Source organism: Schistocerca gregaria, chromosome 2 (genome assembly GCF_023897955.1).
Source record: "Schistocerca gregaria isolate iqSchGreg1 chromosome 2, iqSchGreg1.2, whole genome shotgun sequence".
Lineage (NCBI taxonomy): Eukaryota > Metazoa > Arthropoda > Insecta > Orthoptera > Acrididae > Schistocerca > Schistocerca gregaria.
Window position 1 is genome coordinate 221,670,813 of NC_064921.1, and position 20,292 is coordinate 221,691,104.

At 44.9% G+C, this 20,292-nt stretch overlaps 1 protein-coding gene across 13 annotated transcripts in view; it reads left to right on the top strand.

Annotated features, from left to right (window-relative positions):
* The window catches only part of LOC126336721 (Ig-like and fibronectin type-III domain-containing protein 1), a 2,308,230-nt gene that overhangs the window by 1,702,292 nt on the left and 585,646 nt on the right, over positions 1–20,292 (top strand). For 9 of the 13 annotated variants that reach the window (XM_050000693.1, XM_050000696.1, XM_050000702.1 and 6 more), the window contains one exon: positions 1,121–1,175. The exons of the other annotated variants lie outside the window; for them this stretch is intronic. The gene's annotated coding sequence lies outside the window, so the exon portion shown is untranslated. The remainder of the gene's footprint in view (positions 1–1,120; positions 1,176–20,292) is intronic. 13 annotated transcript variants of the gene reach the window in all.

Below are 20,292 nucleotides of genomic sequence, written 5' to 3' on the forward strand. Positions count from 1 at the left end.
AATCTCTCTGCCTGTCTGCCTTTATATGGTATATAGGACAGGACCAAAAACCGAACGTTACCGGACTCCCGCCGCATCCCCGTCATGTCTAGCTGGACTTGTCTCCGTTTCTTACGAAGAACTGACGTTCTGTAAGGAAGGAATAAATGACCCAGATTATGTGAACTGGTTACCCTACCTGATCTAGTCTGTAGATTAGACCATCGTGGCAGACGCGGTCAAATGCTTTTTCTATATCCAGAAACATTGCTCCTTCTCGTACGAGGGTATTCACGAGGTTCCAATTGTCAGCTCGAAAAACTAAATTAACGTTATTAACTTTTAATTTCTTTGTTGCTACATGTCTGCAGTCCTTACACACCGAGCAAGGGGGCGCAGTGGTTAACACACTGGCATTCGGGAGGACGACGGTTCAATCCCACGTCCTGCCATCCTGATTTAGGTTTTCTATGATTTCCCTAAATCTCTCCAGGCGAATGCCGGGATGGCTCCTTTGAAAGGGCACGGCCGAATTCCTTCCCCGTCCTTCCCTAATCCGATGAGACCAATGACCTCGCTGTTCGGTCTCTTCCCCCAAACAACCCAACCCAATCTTGCTACACTCTGAAATCTCCACGTCACAGTTCCGCATCTTCCTGCTTCAGCAGCCGAAACAAGAAAATGGCACAGCTCCTTTACAAAAGTGGAGATGGGCAGCGACATTTTGTTTAGCGGAAAGCTACGGAACTGTGACGCAGAGATTGCAGAGTGTACCAACGTTGAAAAACTTAACGCATAACTTTATTTCTTCGTGGTATATGATTCACTGATTAAAACACTGTACTCGTAAGTGGACGTCAGATTCACTGGGGATTATCCTGATTTGTGTTTCCCGTAGTTTCAAAAGTTACTTAAGACGAACAGCGCGCTAGTTCTGCGGAGAAGGGCATGGTTTATTATCTTACCATCCTTTTACTATTACTGTTGGAGTTCTGCCTTTGGTAACTTCGTCGTCGAGGGGAGGTTAACACCTTTCTCGCTTTTTGCCATACCTATGCTACTTGATGGTGTGTTCTCACAAATATTTTTGTCTCAGTGTTTACTCAACGTCGAGGTTAATATGTGTTTCCTCTGTTTTTAGGTTCGTGGAACACAGTAAATCTTCGAGAACCGTCGCATGCTGTTTTACGAAAACTGTAAGTGCAACCATTGTTTCGTACTTTCCTGTTAATACAGTTACGTAATTTTGTGATAGGTTTCAAATGTCGATTACTGGTGCTTGGAGATCACAGATACTTGAACCGACAATTTCTGACCTGGGCTCCTCGTTATGTCATACTTATTTACATTATTTAGTATGTAAACACCCTGAAGTAGTTTCTTATCCAAGATAAACATGTTTCACCCAAATTAATCAGCATTGCAGAAAAACTCGTAAGGAATTACTGCGTAATTCTTCTGCCATTGCAGTTATATGAAAATAAACGTCAGAAACGCAAACTGTAGTGAAACTGTAAGAAACACAATAACACAGCAAACTTTGTCATACATAGAATCTGCAAAAAGCGGTTTTCTCAAACATATATATTTCTTAGAAAGAACTGCGGCGTGGTAATGTCGGAGAATAGTAGTTTGTATAGGATCAAATGGTCGTGTGTGTAAAAATCTGCACTTCAACTAGAGGTTATGACACGTTCTTCACAAATTTTAAACCTAAATGCATTCTTTTTACGCTACAGAAGCTAGAGAAATACTTATGATAAGTGATGTAATGATTTTTTAGTTGTTACTGTTTTACTAGTCGTCCTGTTAAATCTTGAAAGGCTCATTTCGATTATTTTTACACGCTCAAAGGCCATATAGTTTATATAGTCACACCATCCACCAATTACGGTTCAGGTCTCTCTGATGATTCACACATTGTCAATCTCAGAGCTAATCTGTGTCTGGATCCTTGAGTCTGCTGCAGATGTTACTTTTCAATACAGCTCTCATATATGATTAAAAAGTAATGTGCCATAGAACAGTGTCTACATTTACGGTTCAACAGTCTGATCCATAGGACGAAGTCGTGTTCACGTATATGATAGGAGAACCATTTGAAGCAAAAATGCGTAGCAAACATGGCCTTTGAGATGCAAACTTTTAAGAGTTATGAGCGCTTCTTTATCTTTGATACTGCGAAAAAAAAATTATTGCAAGCTCTTTGTTTGCCACATTTTGGGAGGAGATATAATGGATCCAAACAAGAAAAGTGGTCTAAAACCCATACCGTAAGAATGGAAGAAATGTGTTTCACAGCAGCGAAGATGAACAAATGCTCATAGATCTTAAGGTACGCATTTTAGAACCCACGGCTAGTAGACTTTTTAGGTTCGAATGGTCGTTCCCGTCATATCCCTGAAAATGGGCCTAGCCTACTGAGCCACCAATGTAGACCTCGTCTAATGGTAGAGGTCTTTTCTAACACCATGCAATAACTGGTGATAAGGCCTCTGCACAAATGTTTTCATCGAAAGATAAACATACTGCCAAGAAATGATACACACGATCAGAAAAGCTTAGGTGTTGTTCCTTGGTATTGATTTATTTTCGTCTGTAAGCCGATCCGATTGGAATCTGCGAATTGTAAAAACAGTTGATGAAGGTTTCATTCCAGGGTCATAAAACATACAAAACGTAAGACCGTTTCGAGAGGAATGCTTCTCAGCCTCGGACCCTTACCACGTACGATTACTTTTGGAGAAACAGCAGATCTGACAAAGGGCTAATAGAGGACGGTGCGTTTCGTCAAGGGTTCTGTTAGTAATCGCAAGGCTCTACAAGAGAGGTGTAGTGCATCATGGAGAGGTTTACTGTTGAAATTCAGAGAGCTTACGTTCGAATCAGAGTTTGGCATCGTATTACTTCCTTCCCCATACATCAGTGATCACAACAACAGAATTAGAGTTCATATGGAGGTTTACCGACAGTGGTTCCGAACGTGCGACTAGTGGTATCAGAAGCCATATACCGTACGGTGGCTTGCAAATCCTAAATCTGGAAATCTAAGACATTCAAACGTCCACCTACGGTGAATGTGCCACGCAACCTGAAGGGCCTACCCCAACGGTTGTGGAGAGTGTTACATCGTGAACATCTTAACCAAACGGTGACAAGTATTTCCGTATCTGTGGGATATTTTGATCAAAACAGCAATCTTGTGCTAGATTATTTTCAGTTCAGAAAAGAAAACATCGCTAACAGATGAATAGTGGTATGATTAATGTCTATTGGGTATGTTTCTAATGTTACATCTGCAGAGGAAATACATCTGCCCCTTCTCGCCACTTTCGGACCTAAGTCCACTCATGAGGGGCCACGTGAGAATCACCCATGGAAAGCGCAGACGATTATTGTGCAATGACTGCAGAACAAACGTTTGCGAACATGCGTAGTTGTGGCTTCTTCGAAAAGATTACACCCTCTCTGACAACAACTGAAATACAGGTAGTGTGTCACCACAAACCGCCTGGAACAGATTACTGGAAGCTGGTTTGATATCTCGAGCTGCTCTGCATCCTTTGCAGCGACATTTGCCTTGGATACCACACATTATAGGCAGAGTCCACTGGGACATTAAGTTGTGTTCAGCGAGGAGACTCGCTTCATCTGCGGCTGTCACACCGAAGCCACTGTGTCCACAGACGATCTGAAGAAAAGCACAGAAAGGAGTGATTCTCAGACCCATACCACCCGAAACTCTGGGATCATAGTACGAGAAGCTGTTGGATATGAAAACAGGACATTTGTTTCCAGAAGGTAAGCTGACTGCTCGCCAGTATGGGTCCGAAATGTTAAACTTATTTTGTCATATCCTTCCTCACCAGGGTCAAACACAGGGTAATGCGAGACCCCACTGTGGTGTTCACCTTACAAACGCTCTGTGCGGATCCTTGACTAGCATGCTAGGCCTCTAAATTGTCACCCACATAGCATGTCTGCGATGCGATGGGAAGACGTATGCTGTCATAGCAGTCTCCAGCCAACAGTATTCATGAAACGACACAGCATGTGATGTGTTTCAGGCATGGCAAGAAACTCCTCGAGATGACATTCCGTGGCTGTTTCCATCCACACGATAACACGCCTCTGGGGATAACACACCAGGGGATGGAATGGAAATTCAGTTCAAAGCCCGTTACGTGATGAACAACTACACAAATTTTGATAAATATCGAATTGCTGTTTCATAGTGTAGCACTTACACTTTTCGTTGGTTTTGTCACACAGGCTCCCCACGGCATTCTGGAATTTCTGTTATGCATCCTATTCACAGCTGAAACCACACCGACATAAAGCACGGACGGCTATTGTGCGACAATTGCAAAACGACTGGTGAGGATATGGGCTCAGGTCAAAAGTTTGCCGACATGAGTAGGCGTGGATTCTTCGACAAGGACTACACCCGCTCTACTTCCTGGAACGAAACTTTCATCTACTGTTTTTACGATTCGCAGATTCCAATCGGATCAGCTTACAAACAAAAATAAAACAATACCACGGAACAGCATGAAAGCTAGCGGTACCGTCAGCCTTCACAAGAATCACCTGTGAGCTGTGGAAAATCCCAATGGTATGGTGGCAGCGAACCATCAGCACCGGTTCAGCTGTAGTGAATGGGCGGGGATTATTGGCAATCGATTCTTGACCGTGGAGCTAAAACGTACAACAAAGAGAACGTTCCAATTTTCTGGTGTTTCCTCATGTACGTTTTCGATCACGGAAAACCACACTGGCACAGATTTTTATATTTCTAGCATCATTTTTTCGTATTTCTGTACGAACATATTTCCGATGCCCGTATGACCTTTGTTTGTTCCTTATTCGGAGAAATTTTGCACAATGGGCACTTCTTGGAGAAGGAAATGAGAGCGATGCAGTTATGTTCTAGCTCGGAGGAGAAGGCTTCTTGTTAGTCACTGGTCTCGTGCCACGTAGGCCTTCCCAGAAAACTGAACACAAGTTCTTTGGTTCCTGTGAGAGAAGCGTGCCTGCGATACCAATTGTGTTGGCAGCGCTGGAGGCTCTGTGAAACAAACTTCCGAAGAAAGGTCAACGGTTTTCGGGACGGAACAAGATTTATTTCGTACGGCGTTAGAGAGTAGACTTGTCGCGTGGCCGCCTTCATGAGAGACGAGCCACTGCTTTCGGCTCCGTTCCCCGTTGAGGCTACTGTAGCCGCAGCAAACGATGTTACAGTATGCAGGTAACCTTTGCGTGCGTAGCGAAACACTAATGAAATTGTTGCTCCTATTCCTCTCACATTCATTAAATTGAAACATCTCCTTTGAAAAATTAATGAATTACTGTGCTGATAAACCTCAAAGTAATTGATATTCAAACAGCTGAGAAAACTGAACGTACTCAGACATTACTCTCTTTACTTATTCTCATAAACACCAAACTGTCATACACTATTTTTAGCGCAACGCAATCTGACGTTCAAAACTCCCTACAAAAGAATGGTCCTGACCAACAATAACCTATACCCTTCATGAATCACTTACCTCACAAAAATCTTCGTTACTCAAACTACTGCAATACAGCGAGCGCCAATACTGCCAGCTAAATAAAAGATTCTAACTACTGAAGGCGCTAACTACTGATAGTCAGCAAATGAAAGATTTTGATAGACAACAAACAATGTATTTACCTTAATAATGTTACGTGCTGTTCACATCCAACTGGCCAACACTATAATAGCGAATATTTCAACAATGCGAGCCAGCTACAGGCTGCACACGGCGCAGTCAGTGATTTTCATACAAAGCGCTACGTGGCGTTACCAAGATAAAAACCTAAACAGCCTACTTACAAGATTTCCATGCTTTTTTATCGTTAGTCATAACTGACAATTAACATAGTTCTTACAAGGATTTCTGTTTTTATAAATTCCCTTTCAAGAAATTTACAACTCTGGAATCGATCCAGCTGTTAAATCTTGCAAGTAGGATCGAACCGAAGTTCCCTGATCGAAAGCATTTGTATTTAGATTAGTGTGCGCAATAACTCGAACCGGTTCAGATGAATCGTATGTAATGCAACTATTTCAAACAGTTGCACTCGACACCGTGAGTAATTAATAGATCTCAGGTGGAGATCGACAAAGCGGTAGTACAACAGCCAGGAGTCGATCTTTGATACAGATACGACATCAAAGACAGGGATGCTGTGACTGTGCTGCCGGAATGGCGTTTGGTACATCAACCCTGGCCACCGCAGCAGACAACAGATGGCGCCGAGGTGGGGAGGGACCACCTCTCAGGGCTGCAGATCACGCTCAGCAAACGCAACACGTCCGTCCGCGGTCGAGACGGAGCTCGGCGCTAGCTCCTGTTTCCTGCGCTCTGTGCCTTAATAGCCGCCCGCGTCCACTGAATTACAAATGTGACTCCGAGAATTCTACACAGCTGCCTTCAACAGAGTCAGTTCTTCCTTGGACCTTTATCGATACAATCGCAATTCTTTTAAAGTGGCACCGGAGACAATGAAATACACAAATGGCCATTAATATTGCTACACCAAGAAGAAATGCAGATGATAAACGGGTATTCATTGGACAAATATATTATACTAGAACTGGCATGTGATTACATTTTCGCGCTATTTGGGTGCATAGATCCTGAGAAATAAGTACGCAGAACAAACACCTCTGGCCGTAACAACGGCCTTGATACGCCTGGACATTGGGTCAAACAGAGCTTGGATGGCGTTTATAGGTACAGCTGCCCATGCAGTTTCAACACGATACCACATTTCATCAAGAGAAGTGACTGGCGTATTGTGACGAGCCAGTTTCTCAGCCGCCATTGACCAGACGATTTCAATTGGTGAGAGATCTGGAGAATGTGCTGGCCAAGGCAATAATCGAACATTTTCTGTATCCAGACAGGCCCGCACAGGACCTGCAACACGCGATCGTGCAACATCCTGCTGAAATGTAGGGTTTCGCAGGGATCGAATGAAGGGTAGAGCAACGGGTCGTAACACATCTGTAATGTAACGTCCACTGTACAAAGTGCCGTCAATAAAACGAAGAGGTGACCGAGACGTGTAACCAACGGCACCTCATACCATCACGCCGGGTGATACGCCAGTATGGCGATGACGAATACACGCTTCCAACAATGTGCGTTCCCCGCGATGTCATCAAACACGGATGCGACCATCATGATACTGTAAACAGGACCTGGAATCAACTGAAAAAATGACGTTTTGGCATTCGTGCACTCAGGTTCGTCGTTGAGTACACCATCGCAGGCGCTCCTGTCTGTGATGCAGGGTCAAGGGTAACAGCAGCCATGGCCTCCGAGCTGATAGTCCATACTGCTGCAAACGTCGTCGAACTGTTCGTGCAGATGGTTGTTGTCTTGCAAACGTCCCCATCTGTTGACTCAGGGATAGAGACGTGGCTGCACGATCCGTTACAGCCATGCGGATAAGGTGCCTGTCATCTCGACTGCTAGTGATACGAGGCCATTGGGATCCAGCACGGCATTCCGTATTACCCTTCTGAACCCAGCGATTCCATATTCTGCTAACAGACATTGGATCTCGACCAAGGCGAGCAGCAATGTCGCGATACGATAAACCGCAATCGCGATATGCTACAATCCGACCTTTATCATAGTTGGAAACGTGATGGTAAGCATTTCTCCTTCTTACACGAGGCATCACAATAACGTTTCAGCAGTCAACTGCTGTTTGTGTATGAGAAATCGGTTGGAAACTTTTCTCATGTGAGCACGTTGTAGGTGTCGCCACCGGCGCCAGCCTTGTGTGAATGCTGTGAAAAGGTAATCATTTGTATATCACAGCATCTTCTTCCTGTCGGTTAAATTTCGCGTCTGTGGCACGTCATCTTCGTGGTGTAGCAGTGTTAATGGCCAATAGTTTAGTCTGTTCTGTATTATCAGGAGTCTTTCGGCTGATACAGTGTACCGCGCCACAAATCTTTCTCTTGTGGCAATATCCTTGTCTAGGAGCCGCACTTGCGCCCTAGGTCCTGAATTATTTGGGGGATATTCAATGAGGTGACAGAAGTCATGGGATACCTCCTAATATCGTGTCGGACCTCTTTTTTCCCGATGTAGTCCAGCAATGGACTAAACAAGTTGTTGAATGTCACCTGCGGAAATACTGAGCCATGTTACCTCTACAGCCGCCCACAATTGCGAAACTGTTGCCGGTGCAGGTGTTTGCGTACAAACTGACATCTCAGTTGTGTTCCATGAATGTTCGCCGGCATTCATGTCGAGCGATCTGGTGGCGAAATCATTCGCACGAATTGTCCAGAACGTTCTTCGTACCAGTCGTGAACAACTTTGGCCTGAAGACACGGCATTGTCATAGACAAAAAATTTATCGTTTTTTAGGTACATGAAGTCCATAAATGGGTGCAAATGGCCTCCAGGCCAAGGAGACGTTCAGCTGGACCAAGTCCAGTCCATGTAAACACAGTCCACGCCTTTATGGAGCCACCACCATCTTGCCCATTGTCTTGTTGCCAAACTGGGTCTATGGCTTCGTGGGGTCTGTGCCCCACTGGAACCGTTCTGTCAGCTCTGGCCAACAGAAATAGGGAGTAATCCGACTAGGCGAAGGTTTTCGAGCAATCCAACGCCCAATCGATATGGTCACGAGCCTAGGAGAGGCCCTGCAGGCGATGCCGTTGTGTTAGCAAACCGAGTTGCATCTGTCGCCTGCTGCTATAGTCCATTAACACAAAATTTACCCGCACTGTACTGACGGATACGTTCGTCGTGCGTCCCATATTGAATTCTGCTTTATTTCAAGGGCGTTGCTTGCCTATTAGAACTTAAAATTCTAGGCAGACGCCGCTGCTCTCGGTCGTTAAATGAAGGCTGCCGTCCACTGTGCTGCCTGTGGTGAGAGCTAATGCGTAGAATTTGGTATTCTCGGCAGACTATTGACACTATGGATCTCGGAATATTGAATTCCCTAAAAAATTCCGAAATGGAATGTTCCATGCGTCTAGCTCCACCGTGCGCGTCGTTTGGCATTTACCGGCGTGATGTCTGGCTTATGAGCAGCCGCTTGACCTTGAAATCCAAATTTTCTCACATCCCGCCTAACTGCCATGACCCTGATGCACTTTGGAATTCCTGTGTGATGGTCTGGATAGATGTCTGCCTGTTACACATTACGACCCTCTTCAACTGTCGGCAGTCTCTGTCAGTCACCTGTACGCTTTTGTGCTGAACGTGCCCCTTCACGTTTCCACTTCACTATCACATCGGAAACAGTGGAACTAGGGATGTTTAGGATTGTGGAAATATCGCACACAGACGTATGATACAAATGGCACCAAATCGCCTGACCACGTCCGAAGTCCGTGAGTTCCGAGGAGCGCCACATTCTGCTCTCTCACGATGTCTAATGACTACTGATGTCGCTGATATTGAGTACCTGGCAGTAGGTGGCAGCACAATGCATCTAATATGAAAAACGTATGTTTTGGGGGTGTCCGGATACTTCTGATCACATAACGTATCAGTATAGATTAACCGTATTGAGTCCACACCTGACCTGCTGCCCAGGGGAAAATAGGGATTAGTGGTTTGCTATTGCAACGTGCACTTGGAGGCACTAGCGAACCTATAGACATGCGACCCCTAATAGCTCCGAAAGTTATTCGGAAAGTAAAGAACCATGAGTCGCGAAATGGAATCCGCAGTGAAAAATTCGATGAAACTTTGTGCGGGTGTATAAGGCAGTGTGTCTAGTGTGTCCACAGATAGCGTCAGGTCGACGTCTTCGTTTTTATCGCACAGTGAGAGCGTAAAGGTGCCACTAAAGTAATATCTCAGCCTCCCCCCCCCCCCCCCAATTATTGGTGCCTGTCGTGATATTTCGCCTGAATTCCTGCAGCAGCACGTACATTACTGTCACGCATTTTCTTTTTCGTGACAGGCCTCGGCCGCACACTGCAGGGGCAATGTGGAGCTCTTGCAGTGGTTCTTATGGGAAGGGTTTGACCACCCACCATGCGTCCCGCACTTGGCTCCCTCTATTTTTATCTCTACTCAAATGAACCGCTAGTTATGCAGACAACAGTCCTCCGTAGAAAATTGTTGGAAAGCACAGGAAGATGCCTTCCATGTTGAGGGCATTGGAAAATTGGCACAACGCTACAACAGATGTCTAAGTCGGAGCGGGGTGAATGTAGAGAAGTAGAAGGAAGCTTTAGCTAACTGTTGCAAATAAAACAGTTTTGATTTTGACTGTGGTTTCCATTTCGCAGCCGATCTTTCCTTGTTTTCAGATTATCCGTCGTAAAATTATTAGTCAAAACATGAATTAAATACTGATGTAATGTTGTTCAGTGCACTGTCCTCAGTCAACAATAAAACGTCTGCCCCAGTAGCTGAGTGGTCAGCACAATGTCAATCCTAAGGGCCCGGGTTCAATTCCCGACTGGGTCGGAGATTCTCTCCGCTCAGGCACTGGGTGTTTTGTTGTCCTAATCATCATCATTTCATCCCTATCGACGCGCAAGTTGCCGAAGTGGCGTCAAACCGAAAGACTTGCACCTGGCGAACGGTCTACCTGACGGCAGGCCCTAGTCGCACGACATTTATATTTTTTACCAATAAAAAAAAATCAGATCTTATAGCCCTAATACCCTTTATATACATATCAGCTATTTTTTAAGGTTATGAGTCGTGCTGAATGACAATTTAGCAGAATTTCGCTTTATAATAGCCATACTATCGAAACTGAAGTAGTGAATCTTACAAATAACTTTACAGTCAGAAGCGGGGATGATATACTGTAGAATATCCCCAGTAACGAGTAATCGTAGGCACAGTTCACTAGTATAAAAAAACTCAGGAAATATTCTTGAACAACCTCCACAATTTAGTCTATGGAGCACAGATTCACCGTGTGTATTTTGAAGTTTAAATTTTTTTAATCTCATTTCTATACCGAACACACACTCAAAAGCGCAACTCTTGCTTTAGTTGGCTTTTTCGTTTTTTCATTTTTTTGTACCAGTAAAGAAACTTGAAGTCTGTGTGGAAGAGAACAGTCTACCGTGCAGTCCTAAGTATATCTGGGAGTGTGGATTCGATATTTGTGACACTGCTGCTGCCATCGCGTTGTAACATTTATCCCCGCGTCACGTCAACGGGTCGTCGCCAGCCACTGACTCGAAGTGTTGGCGGGTTACATGCGCGGTACCGCTTTCAGTCTTGGGATTGCAGTAGCAGCAGCAGCGGTAGCGGCAGCAGGATTGTATTCCCTGGTTGCTGTTCCGGAGAGCCATTACTAATGAATCCGAAGCCGCGGGACTGACAGCGGGGTAGGAAGCCAGGCTCCACCACACGCCGCCCGTCACGCATCTACTGTGCAGCTACGTCACGGCGACACGGGCTGCCCATTACGAGGCCGTGTTGCGCCGCCTGTCGCCACCAGCCAGTGGAATGCGCGCGGGCGCTCGTTCCGCGCGTTCCTCGCGGCTCCGCTTACGGCCCTCCGCTACTGAGCCGCGCTGCGTCGCATCGCGCCGCTCTCACTGTACAAACATTCATTAACATTCACAGCCGGATTAAAGTACAGGACGCATCGACCGTGCGACACGTAACAGACAGACTGCATTGGCAGCTGAGGACTGACAACCCAGCATTGGAGGAATTTTACGAATCTTCTGCACTTTTGGTCGGAGCTGAGCAGTTACCTCTGATTTATTTAACGTTTGATGGAATATGTTAGTTGTGCATCGAACGTTTCTCTCTCAGCATCAATATCTCGTATAATCATCGACATACTATTCCATCACAAAAAGGGAAATAGTACGAGAGCCTTCAATAAGTAAAGGAACACATTTTTTCTGCCAGTTTCGGTTGATAACAAGCGGAATTTGCTGTGGGACATTATGCAATATTCCCGCTTCAGCTGCTAAGTTCCGACAGGTAGAAGTATTGTACGTAGCGTTCAAATTGCCATCGGTAACGGTGGTGCGTTCCAAGCAGACAACTGTCATTGAGTTTCTTTTGACGGATAACCAGCGTACCTGTGGTATTCATAGGCACTTACAGCATGTCTATGGAAACTTAGCAGTGAAGATAAGCTCTGTGACACTCTGGGCGTGACATCTATCATCACAGCAACAAGGTCGCGCAAACCGGTCCGATTTCCCACTTGCCGGTCGGCGGCACAGATGTTTGGTTCGTGCAATGTTGGAACGTGCGGACTCTCTCATTGGAGGTGATCGACAGATCACAATCAAACATCTCGCTGCTCAAGCGGACGTCTCTGTTGGTACTGCTCACACACTTGCCAATCAGCTGGGGATCTAAATGACAGTTCTCTGCTGGGAACGTTACAGACGCCATTCAAATGTTCAAATGTGTGTGAAATAGTATGGGACTTGACTGCTAAGGTCATGAGTCCCTAAGCTTACTTAACCTAAATTATCCCAAGGACAAACACACATGCCCATGCCCGAGGGAGGACTCGAACCTCCGCCGGGACAAGCCGCACTTGTCCGCAGCTCGTGGTAGTGCGGAAGCGTTCTCGCTTACCGCGCCCGGGTTTCCAGGTTCGATTCCCGGCGGGATCAGGGATTTTCCCTGCCTCGTGATGACTGGGTGTTGTGTGATGTCCTTAGGTTAGTTAGGTTTAAGTAGTTCTAAGTTCTAGGGGACTGACACCATAGATGTTTAGTGCTCATAGCCATTTGAACCATTTTTGAACCAGCCGCACAGTCCATGACTGCACCGCCCTAGACCGCTCGGCTAATCCCGCGCGCCGGCCGCGGTGGTCTCGCGGTTCTAGGCGCGCAGTCCGGAACCGTGCGACTGCTACGGTCGCAGGTTCGAATCCTGCCTCGGGCATGGTTGTGTGTGATGTCCTTAGGTTAGTTAGGTTTAAGTAGTTCTAAGTTCTAGGGGACTAATGACCACAGCAGTTGAGTCCCATAGTGCTGAGAGCCATTTTTTTTTAATCCCGCGCGGCACAGCCGCCACTCTAAAGGCTACAATAGTACCCTTACCTATAGGAACTTAGGCGCTAAGGTGGAAATACGCAATTATGCACTATATTTATTAAATAAACATGCAGCATATGTCAGTTCGTACCTTTATCGGAATGAACAGTAAAAATTTGAAGTAAATCGGTTAAGTACTTTTCGAGATTTTGGTAACAACCTCTAACAAGGATTTGTCTTTATATACTGTAATAGTATAGATTATAGGTCCTGATTAACTATAATATTGAGATACGGTATTGCTCCCTGCCATTACCGAATGATCCATTATAACAACAGTTTCCCACAACACGTACACATCCAGATATAAATATAGCACTCATGTATTCTAAATAATTTAGGTACCATAATAGTGAAAACAGAAAGACGATTTGTGCAGAAATGCTTGCACGTTACGAGTCTCATAGTGACAAGATTTTGTTGAACATAGTCACATTCGATAAAAAACATGGGTTCATCGCTTCGAACAAGAAACAAAACGGCGATACGTAGAATGGATCCACACAGCCTCCCCCCCGAAGAAAAATTTCAGAGCTGCACACTAAACCGTAAAGTCACAGGGACGGAATTCAGGGCTCTGAACTCCTTATTCTGTTTGATCTCCTGAACCATGGCACGACGATCAACTTTGACGTGTACTGCGCTACTCTCCGGGAACTGAAGAAATGGCGACAGCGTGTTTGTCGCCCCAAAAATTCAAACGAACTTCTCCTCCATGACAACACCAGTACTCACACAATTCTGCTCATTCGAGAGAAGCTCACAAAACTTCACTGGACTGTTCTTCCTCATCCGTTCTATACCCCGGATATAGCACCTTCTGACTTCCGTTTCTTAGGCCCTGTGAAACATGCACTCAGCGGGAAGCAGTACGTGGATGATGGGGAAGTTATTGATGCAGGAAGACATTAGATCCCACGTCGACCAATGGATTGGTACCACGCTACCATACAGGCCTTCCCAGTAAGGTGGCGCAATTCCGTCCCATTGAACGGCTTAAGTTGAAAAACAGGGTTTTGTAGCCAAAACAGTGGGAAATGATATTGTATATCTGAACCGATGTGCTTTTAGAAAAAAATGTGTTGCATTACTTACTGAATGCCCGTCTCAGAAATTGGCTGTGCATTATGGACAATATGTTTCAAGGTCAAAGTGCTGCATGTTGTTACTTCTAAGTATAATAGTAGAAAACTGTCACAGAAAATATCTTTCTGAGAATGCCGTGTCTGTGTGTGTGTGTGTGTGTGTGTGTGTGTGTGTTGTGTGAAATCTTACGGGACGTAACTGCTGAGGTCATCAGTACCTGAGCTTACACACTACTTAACCTAAATTATCCTAAGAACAAACACACACACCCTTGTGCGAGGGACAGCTCGAACCTCTGCCGAGACCAGCCGCACAGTCCATGACTGCGGCGCCCGAGACCGTTCGGCTAATCCTGCGCGGCAGAATGTCGTGCGTTTAAAATAATAATTATTGTCCAGCAGAAAAATGGACCAGCTGACGGAACGTGGCTCCAAGAAGCTCAGTTATTAGAAACAACAGAGTTTTAAATACAGAAGACGAAAAGCGTTTGTTTCTCTGACCTATCTGTATAGATACGCTGGAAGAAACGTTTTCTTTTTTTTTTTTTTTTGTGACACTGTGAACATGCGAGGAAGTTCCAAGACTATGTAAACGTAGGCTTTAAAGACCGAAGCAAAACACTCACAAAATACGTTTATAAACGTTCATGTGACTAATACAAAACAGATGTAAAATCGGAGTATAAGAAACAAATTACTAGTTTCCGAGAGCCGAGTGGTTTCTCTGCGTGAGGTACTTCTTAATCATCCTACGGACAAAAAGTGTCGATAAACTGACAAAATACGAAGTTATTTTATTGAAAAACTGTTATAACTCGTCCCACCTAGATCGAGATCCAGAAATTTTTGGTCCCAAATGTTTGAATTCATAATCAGCTTACGTTCAACTTTTTTTTGCTTTGGGGCTACTGAAAACATGCACCTCAGTGAAGGGGAACATTGTCATTAACGAAAATGTGTTCAGAACCATTCTCCTCCTGAAAGTTTGTACAAATGATAGGCCGGCCACTGTGGCCGAACGGTTCTAGGCGCTTCAGTCCGGAACCACGCCGCAGCTACGGTCGCAGGTTCGACTCCTGCCCCGGGCATGGATATGTGTGATGTCCTTAGGTTACTTAGGTTTACGTAGTTCTAAGTCTAGCGGACTGATGACCTCAGATGTTAGGTCCCATAGTGCTTAGAGCCCTTTGAAGCATTTGAACAAATGATAAAAAAAAATTCTTTAGCATAGAGCTGTGCAGTTAACTTCTCTGGAATTGGTATAAAAGGTATACGACGGATAAAATAAGTCACCACTACGTCTGAATAGATATTTCTGTTGAACATACTGGTACTTTCCACCATGAACGTCACGTCGCAACAAGTTTCATTGATCACAAGGTCCGTAAATAGAGACTATGCAGCCTGTGCGTGAACGGTGTTTACCTTCAGGACATCTGTCAGTACATGGACAGCTACTGTTTGTCTTCTGCACTAAACGCGCGAACACTGACGAGGCGCTATCATCACTCTCGGCCGACCTTCGACGGTCAGGCAGTCTTACGGTAGCTTTTGCAGGTCTTTGACACTGTACTCTGGCTGTTACGACGCTTCATGTTACTGCTCCTGTATGTTCACACTGAACCAATGTCGCAATTCTTTTAATTCAAACTGGGAAAACGCATTGCGTATGAAAGGTTATCCGGAAGTCTTACTACAATACATATGTTACCTCAGACTCGACTCCTCGCCTCGGACTCAAGTCAGACCGTAGGTAGTGTAATTTGTTGTATTGTGTATAAACAGTTGCACTACACTGGTTATATACTGCCCTACGCTAATTACAACAGGACTACAAATGCCCTACCACGTAATCCGCCTAATAAATTGCAATGTTGTCCTTCGCATAGTAACTAAGAACATTCCTTACAATATCTATGTAGAAGTTCCACCTCCAAAAACAGGAATGTTCTGTTTTGAAAAAGTAAATAAATAGCTCAGATTTACATATGAATCGTAAGTAGCGGCTTAACGAAGCTTTTTTTTTATAGGCATCTCACTGTAGTAACTGCCCTATAGATGTTAAAAGTAATCCCGCATTCAGGGGATGAGTAGGGTAGTAGGCTCAGGGATCCTGCATCGCCGTTCTAGGCAAAGTCCTTCCTCTGTCCTTTTAAGAAATGCCAAATGTATACTTGCGTCGTGTGTGTGATTGTATAATGAAATTTTCGACTTGTGTTGTTCCGCGTGAATAGAAGGGAGAGGGTAAAACAAAGTGCCGGCAGATAGCCTCCTCTCGGACAGCACCAAGCGGGTCGCTGACCTTATCTGTCGCCTTCCGAGGGTCCGATCTCCATCAGCAACGTCATATGCTTCACCTTTTGAGACACTGCGGAAAGGCCTAGAATTCATTACAGGACACTGGCGGGAATACTTCTGATCAGGAACTTCAGCCACTGGCCCTGCTCCGCTCGCTGGCCAAAATACAGCCGGTGTACATTTTCCACCACCAGGATTCGAACTGGCATACGCTTGAGTCGACTGCCACCAAACAGGTGTGCGTTATCGATCTCGGCTATATTATTCGAAGTAGAAGACCAAATTCCCGTTGGAACTTTTTGTAACATTTGAAAATAAATGTCAGTTACTTTACATATTTCGCAATATCGTTGTTCCTTTATGAATAATTTTCACCTACGAGTCACCTATGATTATTCTAGCGTACTCTTCATACAGGAATAAAAACACTGCGAACAAACGGACACAGTAAGTCATTCAACTATTCAAGAATGTAGATATTAGAGCCGTCATACGTTCATCGCTCGAGTCTGGACAGATTTAAAGGATTTGGATTTACTTTTATGCATGCTGGAGCGAAGTGGCCAGCGCGTCCGACTGTCAGACCGAGGAACTAGATTCAGTTGCCGCTGGAACCATGGAATTTTACCTAATAGTGCGACTAGAACTGAATCGATTCAGCCTCATGATGCTAACTGAGGAGCTAACTGAATGATAAGTAGCGACTTCAATGTTTGGAAGAGCGGTCTGCTGACCCGAGCCGGCCTGTATGGTCGAGCGGTTCTAGGCGCCTCGGTCTGGAACCGCACGACCGCTACGCTCGCAGGTTCGAATCCTGACACGGGCTTGGATGTGTTTGATGTCCTTAGGTTAGTTAGATTTAAGTAGTTCTAAGTTTTAGGGGACTGATGATCTGAGATGTAAAGTCCCATAGTGCTCAGAGCCATTTGAACCAGTTTTTGCTGTCCGACGCCCCTTTATACAGCATACGAAGGAAGCCATACGTTTAACTGACGTTGTAGCCTGTTGACATGCGCTTTCCTCTGTGCTGATTTAAGTTTTTTTTTTTTAGATTGAAGACGTACGACAAGGAGATGGCAGCCTTGTATGATTTCGGACAAATTCGCGATATCGGGTTCTGATCTACAGGCAGAGATAGTGTGGTTAGATACGGGTAATCATCATAAGATTGCTTTAAAATTAGTTGAAGAACTGCCAGTGTTCCGTCACGAGACCATTCTGTTTCATCCGCAGCCAGAGCGATTATTATGAACGTTTGACCTATTATAATTCACGTAGGTCAGAAAAAGTGAAATTGTTGACAAATTTTCTTTTCTAAATAACGCTACGCAAGCTGTTAAGAAACTATCGAGCAGACTGGGTAGATTAAGGACAAACGGTCCCTTTGTACAGTGATATAAAGGAGGAACATAGGAGGCCGGTTTTTCTAATTTTTAGAAATAATATTTTTTCCAGCCTTGGAAGTGAGCGAAATTTATAAAATTCTGTTACCGTTTTAAGCAAAATTACTGACAAGTAGCCACATAAGGTGATTATTTCGAACATGAGCCTGCTTATGGCTGCGAGGCTGTTGTCCTTAACAATAACAAAAGAGGTACCCTATGATGCTATGTACCAAACTTTTTAAAATATTCTTTGATAGTATTGTGGTAGTTAAATGTTCAGTTTAGCCCTTTACTTCTAATGCCACTGTATTCTGAGCAGGAGTTCGGACCTAGAGGAGAGAGAGAGAGGTAAGGCGGACGTGCAATGATAGTATTGCTGACGCCGTTGTTCAGCTTAAATCCTCAAATGCTTTCAACAGATCCCTCTTTCCTTTCGCAAATCTCGGAACTTCCGTCACGTTTCACTTTTTCCGTGTCTGGATAACCCGCAGATAAGTCGACATCCAGGCTCTCCGGAAATGAGCAAGGCCTTCCGCGGATGTCGGTTAAGTGCCTTTAGGAGAAATCCTCACCGCCGCATTCCGACGGAGGGCTGGTGCTTTCTCCACTTCCGGCTGTGATAAGACGTGAGGGAAGCTGACGGTGCAAAACCAGATCGAGCGAACTGGGCGTTGTACATGGGCCTGAGCACAAGGCTTTTGAACTTTTATTCGCGTTCAGTTTGCCCTCACGTATAAAGTACCAAACATTACTCATCACAACCGAATACGTAATTACTTTCTACATTTTCATAGGCATTTGCCCAAGTGTTAGAGATATGTTTGTATCCTGATAGTTTTCAGAAATGTGATGATTATGTACGGCAAAGCAGTATACCAAGAACAACTTTCATGATTCTATAAACGTAAAAAGTTCAGCAGGGTTACTAATGAGCTACTGGTACAGCCGATCTGTAAATAATAACGAAACAGAGTTCGAACTACGACCATACCTTAGACTCAGTCATAGACAAAGCTAGTGACACTCATCGACCTACGACAGCGCGAAACTGCCTCAGGCAGAAATGCTGGATTTCTGGACAATAAGTTGAGTCTAAGAAAAGACTGCTCGTGCTCACACATGAACATAGATGTTACTGATAAACAGGTAAATGTAACAAAGACGAGAGTAACTGAAGCACGAGAATGTTGAAAGTGTGGTTTTGGTAATGACTTTAAAAATAGCTGTTCGTATGCCAACGCTGTAGGGACTGTGAAAACAGACTCACGTAATTATTCTTCCCACCCAAAGTGGAGACTAACGAAAAGAATGAGTAACATTCAAGTATTCTTCTTGGCATTTTTGACCGTGTGCAATGTTCCATCTGATTAAGTCGCTGCTGATGGCAGAGCTAAAGTGTTCTTGCATGTTCCTTGTGAGTGACTACTTCCAATGCAAGTCCATCCCCGAAGCTAAATGGTGAGCATGACTGCCACGAGTAACAAACAGGAAAGATTCCCAGTTCTGTCAAAGATTTTGGTTGGAGTCAGTCCCGGCAGGACAACAGGGGATCTGGTTGCAGGAGAGTATGTTGTCCCTTCCGGAAGCAGACGACGGCCGGGACAGAAGTGTATTAAGCGCATAACTTCTAAGGACGAACCATTACTAAGGTTTGTGCAATGAAATTTGACTGGGGATCTTTCTCGTCACATCAGTATAGAATCAACATTCAGTAACCACCACTTGGCACTTGTGATAATGTGACGACGGTCTCTGGTTCTCAAGTCTATCGTAGACAAGCAAAGCTCTGCGCTCTTGCTCTAACAGGAGGATCGTAACCGACCGACCGCCATTTCGTCCTCTGCCAATTCCGTCATTTACATACGATATGGAGTGGCGTGGGTCCAGACATCGTTATCTCTGTTGTTGTCGACTTTCTTGGCCTTGGAGCTACTCATTTGGCTTCATGAGGCTGAGTGCACCCCGTTTCAATCTTCGAACGCAGGAAAATTCCCTGGCAGCAGCGTGTATCGAATCAGCGTCTTCCGTATAGCTTCCAGACACCCTGATCACTGACTTACGGAGGCGGACCCAGGCCTATTATGGGAGGGAAAATTTCAAACAGGGCCTGAGAAACGATCTGGCAAATTAAAGCTGTGTGATGGACTGGGAGTAGAACTCAGAACCTGGCCTTTCGCGGCCAAGTGGGATATGTAGGCACGCTATTTCGGCGGGCTGTGAATCGATCATGAATAGTGCCCGAGAAAGGCAAGATTCCGTGGTTCTAAACCAGTTATGGAACGCAGTTTTTAACCTAGAAGCCTACCTTCCTGCTTTGCTGAATGATGGACAATAGCCGAGATGTCTGTAGAAAAACATCAAGAACACCGTAAGCTGTAATTTCAGCTCCAATTTATTTTACGGGTTAGGTGTCAGCGATATAATCCGCCATCACCAGGCTCTATTCACTAGATAGTGGCTAAAGTTTCCAGTGACAAACGCTGTGTGTCAT